The sequence below is a fragment of the Echinops telfairi genome, unplaced genomic scaffold (assembly GCF_000313985.2).
Source record: "Echinops telfairi isolate 266 unplaced genomic scaffold, ASM31398v2 ScPeMD7_2291;HRSCAF=2852, whole genome shotgun sequence".
In the NCBI taxonomy this organism is placed as follows: domain Eukaryota; kingdom Metazoa; phylum Chordata; class Mammalia; order Afrosoricida; family Tenrecidae; genus Echinops; species Echinops telfairi.
In genome coordinates, this window is record NW_022106189.1 from 24,685,132 (window position 1) to 24,693,581 (window position 8,450).

At 36.7% G+C, this 8,450-nt stretch overlaps 1 protein-coding gene across 2 annotated transcripts in view; it reads right to left on the minus strand.

The window, feature by feature from the left end:
* The window catches only part of CDH8 (cadherin 8), a 472,175-nt gene that overhangs the window by 11,081 nt on the left and 452,644 nt on the right, over nucleotides 1-8,450 (minus strand). The window lies entirely within an intron of this gene.

Genomic DNA, 8,450 nt, shown 5'->3' on the forward strand with positions numbered 1-8,450 from the left:
TGTATGAAGAAAAATGGAGGAAGACTTATCAATACACCCTGTGATGACACAAGATTGGTGGCATGGTTAGTCAGTCTTGCTATCCCACTAGGTCTAAAATGAGTCATTCCAGAGGTAGAAAAAGGGGTCATGCTACTCTTTGAGCCAGGAGTGGAACGAATCTTTTAGACACAAGATACCTGCACGGAACCACCTCAATCCTGGAGACGAGACAGCTGTGATACAAGAGGCACTGAGAAACAAAGGCAGAGGAGAGGCAGCAAGTAAACAGTGGTCAGTCAAAGCAGAGGCAGCCGAATGCGCACAGGATGGATGGGCCTCCTGGCACATGGAGTGAGAATGCCAAGGGCCTGTCGAGTGGCATGCCTTTCAGACACTTAACCTGAGGAGTTGGGTTTACTGACCCACAGAGCTGGAGTTGGTTGCCCTTGACCTGAGGTTTACTCCCTTTGATTACTTATCAACAGAATTAACAGTTTTGTAACACTTATTTGAACAATTTGGGGGCTAAATTGTCAAGGGTTGAAATGCTCAGGCTGGAGAGAGCCATGCCTATGGGCATGTCTGAGAAGAGGCTGCCTTGAGTACTGAGCATGGCTGACTCTGAATTGTAACCAGTTACTTCCCTTAATAAGTCTTATAACAGTGAGTATTATGTGTGGCATCTGAGTAGTCATTGAAGTGACTTCTGCAATTCAGCAGAGAGGTGGAGAGTACCGTGGGAAGGGTAGTCAGTATCAAAACTGGTTAAGATGTTAGAAGATCGAGCATGTCTGAACTCCATCACCCAGAAATCAGCCATTACCAGCTGATGCTGATGATCTTAAGTCTCCACTATTTTCAACTTATAGGAGGTCAGCATCACTCCCACACCATTTTTGTATGAGGAAATCATATCATGCATAATTTATTATATTCCCAAAGCAAGTACAAACAGGAAGATTACATGTGTCAATGATAATGTTGGCAGAATAGTCCAACATGATGCGCGAGAATCTTGAGGTGGTAACTATTGTCATCAGGCTTAAATTTTGACTGTCATTCCTCAAGTATGGCTTTCTTTAAATGACCAAGGATTGATGTGATTGTGAATGAAAACAGAGATAAGGAAGAACATGATATTGTAAGAACTCTTGCTCTTTATTAGAACAATGAGCAACCATTGGAAAATTTATAAATTTGAGCAGGATAAAAACAGATTTTACAATGCAGTCGGAAGAATAGATTTGGAGTGGGCATGATTAGAGCAGTGAGATAGTTTCAACTATTATTAGAAATAACACATTATTCACAGTTTCAAAGAAAACATGAAAAGACCAATTCTTTTCTTGAATCTTAAATGTACATAAAGTGTTATGTTCATTCCCATAGCCTACGTTAGGATTCAGAGCAAATGATTGAGGGAGAGCAACTCTCTCACTACTACTGAGTCAATTCCAATTAGTAGCGACTCTTTAGGACAGAGGAGAACTGCTCCGACGGGTTTCTAAGACTGTAACTCTAGGCAGTAGAAAGCCTCATTTTTCTCCCACGGAGCAGATGGTTTTGAACTGTTGACCTTATGGTTAGCAGACCTAACACATAACTGGGTACGCTAATATTGTGTAGTTATGCATAGAACGAAATGAAATCCTGATCTTATCCTTGGAAATATTCAGGCAGATCCTGAAGGGTCATTTAGGTCGTCTCATGGTAATTCAGGAATAACAAGAACTTGAACCGTCAACAAGCAAAATGTTACATTGAGGTGAAATGATTAAAATTTCACTTAGTAGTTTGATGTCTATTTTAGTATAATTACAAACAAAAATATTGGGAGTGGTTGACAAATAAATATAGGATTTGAAAAGATAGAATTTTGTTATTAACAAGTATGAATTAAATTAGATTAAATACTTGCCCATTTGGTCATTTGATTACTTTGAAGAATTTATCATGTAGGGTTATGAGTTGTGCTGCTATCTGCAAAGTAACAATGCAAAACTACCAGCCGCTCTTCAGGGAAAAGAAACCGGCCACTTGTTGAGGTTTTCTGCTCCATCCACGTGAAGTCACAGAAAGCCCAGGGGCAGTTCTACTCTGCCTAGGGGTTGATGTGAGTCATAATTGACTCAGTGGCAGTGAGCTTAGTTTGGGTATTTGACTCTTCCTAATTATCAGCTCTTTAGTTTATTAAAATAGGCACAAAAATTGGCTTCTGCATAGCACAGACATGGCTAACAGATGCTATTTCATGGTATATCCAAAATATTTGCAAATGGATCATTCCATTGTTATAATGATGACAATTTGATGAAAAAGAATGATGAGGATAATAGTAATTCGATAATTTTAAATGGCTATTTTCCTGATATTGTCTTAGAGATTCGGCAGAGGCCTGAACAGGTGGTTATACTTGTCTTAGTCCACAAGGTCTTGTGAGTATAACAAACAAGTATAACAAACAAGCTCAACCTAGCTCAGCTCAGCACCAGTGGCTTCTTGCACTTCCTACAATGCCGAGAGAAGTCAACAAAGGCTGGTAAAACTGCTGTGAAGCTACAGACAAAAAGTAAGAGATAGAAATCTATGAAATTATTTCTTCAATGCTCTTCAACGTTAATATTCTTTACCTGAAAAATGCCTAACCCATAAGATTAAAAAGAAAGAAAGAACATCGAAACCTTTACCAAAACCTACTAAGCATAAAGTAAGGGCTTGAGTGGTTCTTTTCTTTTCTTTTTTTTTTCTCATTGACTGTAAATCTTTATTTATTTGTTATTTGAACATTTTATTAGAGTTATTTTCTAATAAGGGAAAAAAATTGGATGAATAAGAAGACTCCAGCAACTACTATCATGCTGGTGTTGGGGTAATGCTGATACTAGGGTGTGGCCTTCCTTGGCTGAGGGGAACCAGGGGATGGAGACCAAATTGGGTTGATTTTCCTGTGGCTGTTAACATAAGTCCTAGAAGGGGGAGATTTGCTGGGTTTCTTGTGAGTTGGAGTACCTATCTATCTACCTATGCTGTATAAATTGGTGTTTAAGGCTGGACATGGGGGATGTAAATAATTAGGGATACCTTAGATAGACTTTTACTTTGAACCTAATTCAGAAATTGATAATTTACTAATGATTCTGGAAATTTTCTTAGCTGACTTAAGATGTGTGTTCATCTAGACTCAGCTTTGGTTTGCTAAATCTTTAGATCAAGATTGGGAAGACCAAAAGCATTGATGATTGAATGTACATTGTGTTAGGTAGAACTTTTTTGTAAAACACTTTATAATGCATCTGGGTAATATAACAAACTTTATATTACATTCTGGAAATATTCCCTTAATATGTATCTTAAATCATTTTACTCAATCTCTTAACTCCTATTTTCTGGGTTTCTTAAACTTACTTTCTAGTCAAACAAAGAAGAATAATGATGACTATTATTTGAAGTTTCATTAAAGACTTTGTGCATGACAGGCCCTGTGAAAATCACTCTAGTGGGATAACATACTTCTGCACTTTATAACACTCAGTTTCTTAATTAGTTCTTTGAGTACAATTAGAGTCCCTGCTATGACCTTGGGGAATTAGTTAGAAAATCCAACCAGGTGAGTAATAGACTCAGAATTCAAACACAATACTGAATTACTCCAGATTCTAAGTAATATCTAATGTGGTATTTGGAAGGAATTTGAGAAACACACCTAAAGAAATTACATCTTATGTAAGCTCTTTAGCAATCAGAATGTTAAAATTAGGGCAGATCCCTTAAACTTTTCCCCGTATGTTACGTATACCTCTATAATTTCAAATTGTGGAGAACATGATGGTTGTGGTATTTCTATCTCTGCCAACACCAGCACTTCTATTGCCAACTGGGAATGACAAGCTTAGAAAATCAAATATCATCTTGAGAATATTTTTTAGAACTCATCCAAAAACGTCCCTTTTATTTAAAAAGAAAGTATTAAAATTAAATCATGCATGACTTCAAAATGTATTCAGATTTCTCTATAGTGTATAACAATGGGGAATTTTTATCAGATTACATTTTCAATAAAAAGACTTTGAATGAGTTTGATGTGATTTCTATTTCAATCATAAGGGTGACCTACACAGGTATCTCTTTTTACAATCATTTTATTTCTACTCTTTCCATCTGTGTTTTAAACTGTTAATATGTGGGTGAATTTGAGGAAAAGCAAATCTGCTTGACCTTTGACATAAAGTCACTTTTGTTTGATCAAAACAGTACTATTTCCTATATTATAAAGAATGTTAATTTTAAGATTCAGAAACATGTGCAAGTCTCAACGACTTGGGAGGAATAATACTGGGACCACTGCTTGAATGATAATTTTATCCATACTGCTGCCTTCCATCCTTGCCTTCGCTGTTTTAATAATTCTATCCAGAGATGTATGTTTAATTGGATGGTACTCACACATTTTAGCTTGTGAAAAATAAAGCAGGTGCTCCATTGTATTGGAACAAGCTGGGTGGGACATGTCAAGAAAGTCTTTCCTCTCACTGGGATACAGCCCCTGCCAGGGATGTGAGTAGACACTGACTTGAATGTGCAGCTATAGACTTGGAAGAAGTTGAGATGGAGGCATGAGCGATGGCATCAGGAACGATTTGTACCATTTGAGGTGACTTGCCTTTTGAGGCATTTTAGCTCTTACTTTCATATGTGGAAATTCAAAATTTTTCATGACAACAAGTGATGTAATGAAGCCATGATATTTTTATTCTCCTATGTATGTGAAACCTGGACAATAAAGAAGGAAGATTGAGGAAGAGTTGAATGCTTCTTGATTATGGTGTTGGTGCAGATTGTTACCTACACCATGGACTACCAGAAGAACCAACAAATCTGGCTTGGAAGAAGAACAGACAGAAAGCTGTTGAGTTGGTTCCAACAAATACTAACCCGATAAGACAGGGATCAAACAACATTGCACAGGGTAAATCTACTGCACAGGACCTCTTTAAAACATTGAAAAGCAATGATGCTGCCTTGAGGACTAAGGTAACACTTCGCTCAAGCCATGGCGTTTTCTAATGCATCATATGCGTGTGAAAGTTGGACACTGAATAAGGAAGACTGAAGAAGAATCCATGCATTTGATTTAATGATTGAACTATTCAATGGTATGATATGTAAATTTTGTGCCAATAAAAACTGCTGGGGGAAAAATTATGGTGCTGGCAAAGAATTGTGCTGCAAAATGACAAGCAGTTTGTCTTGGAAGAAGGATAGCCAGAATGGGTCTTAGAGGCAAAGATGGTGCAACTTGTCCATGTACTTTGGGCATGTTGACAAGAGCAAGCAGTCCCTGGAAAAGGACATCGTGATTGGTAAAGAAGTCGGGCAGTGAAAAAGAAGGCCTTCGACAAGGTGGGTTGACACGGTGGCTGCAACAATGGGCTCAAAGAGAACAATTGAGAGGCTGGCACAGGGCTGGACACCTAACCACATGGCACAATTTTGAGCTATGCATAATGCCTCTCTGAAAATGTACATCTGAACTTAACGATAAATATCCCAATATTTCAGAGGACGACACAGTAGGGTGTCCTAGGTTATAATCTTTATGGAAGCAGACTACCTTTGGATGGCAGTGTTTTTTTTTTTCTTTTTAATTTCTCTCTCTCTTTTAAAAAAAATCATTTTATTGGGGTCTCAGACAACTCTTACCAGACTAAGAGATCTTCCAAAAGTGAATGTTGAAGCTTGAGTAAGAGCAAGAGAGCAAATCAAGGAGCCCTGGGGGCACTATTGGGCTGTGACTCAAATGACAGCGGTTGGAAAGTACCAGCTGCTCCTTAAAGAGTTACAGTCTTGACAACTCACAGGAACAGTTCAACATACCCTATAGGGTCAATTGTGAGTCACACTGATGGACTCGGTGACTGTGAAACCAGTTAAATTCAGTTAAAATCTCATCAAACTCAGGAACCTTGGGCAGAGAGATTGACTTCCCCACTGGACATGCACGTATAACTAACATAATGTGTTATGCTATGCTATGAGTCACATGGTAAAAGATTTAAGTCTTTAGTGTGTTCTATTGGCTATCTTTTGCTCCACCTGAAAATTAAATTCTTGTGTGGCCATTGTCACTTTGTTTCTTCTGTGTCTCTGATGTAGGTGCCACGGAATAAGATATAAAGTCTAATGATGTTTTCGAATACTTTATTTTACACAATCTTCTTTGTTTTCTCTTATCACTGTACTTTAATAAAATATCCTTAGAGTCCCTGTTTCTGGGCTTTATGAAGTGAATTTATGTCAGGTAACAGAAAGAGATTTTTATAAACCTTGGACTTGGTTTTAATTTCTGGATAAGAAATCCTGAAAAAGGAAATTTATATTTCAACAACTAATTTTTTCATATGTAAGAAGAACCTCCTGGCTTGACTTTCAAAATATAAAATACATTTAATCTGATTTACTAATGTTCTATGACCTACCAAAATACACGCATTAATAGCAATAACCAGAGGGTAGAAATAGCAAGAATAATAAGAGGGTAGAGATATCAAGAATCAATGTTCTCAGAAAAGCGTTCATGGTGTTTCAGTCAACACGATGGGCATGCTATCTTTAAAAATATCATTCCCTTGTATGGTAACAACGTGAGCATCTATAGTTCCACCAGGAAATGTAGAAGTTTCTTTGTTTCATACACCATTGAATGATACCTGAGTTTTTTCAAAGTGAGAAACACAGCCCACCCTTTATATATTTCCTCTAAAAAAGTAATAGCCATGAAGGTATTTATAGAACTCTGAGAGTTGGAGAACTATAATGCATAAAGACCACGTGGAGTACATTTCCCAGGCTAAAAAGAAAAGCTAATTTCTTCCATAGGTAATTTTAGGCTGTTAACGAATCATTAAATGTGGTGTAATTTGAGGAGCTTCTGAAATAATCCATGATAGGTTTTTGTTCTTCTTCTAAAGCTAAAGTAAACCCTAGCCAATATTCAATTGCTATATGTATTTTTAATTAATTAATTTATTTTTAGCAGTGTTACTGACCATTGACATATCCTACTGTTCGATAGTTCACTCGCATCCATAAGAGTTGTATGCTATCATTACCACATCACTTCCAAGATATCGATTCTTCCTTGAACTCTTTGTTGGTAGCTTGCCATTTTGTACACACCGTCCCTGTCACATACCTCTGAAAGTACTAATCCAGTTGTTGATGCTGTAGGTTTACCTATCCTGGGGTTCATATGCAGAAAAATAAGGAACTCTGGTATAACAGCAGTTAAGTGCTTGACTATCAACCAAAAGGCTAGTGTCCAAACCTGCCAATCACTCTACAGGAGGAAAAACCAAAAAACTTAGCTTTGTGCGCTTTGGTAAAGATTACAGTTTTGGAAACCCCATGCACAGTTCTATTCTGTTACAAGTTTACTATGAGTGAAAATTGATGACGGGAAACAACATTTTTGATGCCTTTTGTTATCCAGTTTGGTACAGAGTCATGAATCAGATCTGTATTGAGATTTTTGGCATCAGGTGTCAGAATGGACAAGCTAATGAGCAACAGAGAAAGACTGAAAAACAAACAGATGATCTAATTAGGTAGCTCAGAATATCTGGTGCTTCTGGGAGATTTAGTATATTGGTACACTTTCAATTAATTATATAAGAAGTTATAATAGTACTGGAAGAGCGTAACTTCAGAGTCATAGCTTTTACTAATTTATTGTAGCCTGATTTTTTCCAACAAGACTCAATGTTTAGGGTAAAAAATGGTATAAATGAGAGGTAGGTGTTATCATTTTTGTTACATATTCCTAGATGTTGGATGATAACTACATGTGAATTTATGTATCAAACATGCTGAAAGCTTTTGGATATGGTATCTTTATGGCTATGCTCTGTCTTTAAAAATAAAAAGTAGACATAGCACAAATATAAGAATTTATTAAAGTTACTTGTCCATATGTAATAATCAGAATGACATTTCTCCTATGTTTTGACCTTCTAACTATTTTCTCTCCATTTGACTTCACCAGGAACATTTGACATTAAATTTGCAAGTCAAATGTCACGAGACATTTTTCAAAAAGGCATAATACCTTTTTAATTCATTTTGTTGTAAATAGTTGTCAGCTAAGTGTCTTCATTAACAATAGCATCTTGTTGTACATACATGTTTCTAAACAGAAAAACAAAAGCAATAACTTTATGATGTCAAATAAACTAGACCCACACTTACGTTCTGTACCAAGGGCAATAGTAACAGATAGACTACACTAAACCAAAATAGGGATTACAATTTTCCACTGTAGCTTGCCTTAAAAAACAATGAACAATATCAAAGAATATGAGCTATTTAAATTATAACAGGAATAGTGATATTCATTATGTAAATATATTTAAGATTAAAGGGGGAACGGACCTAGGTGCAATAATTATTGGTTTGGTAGTAGGGTGGCAGGT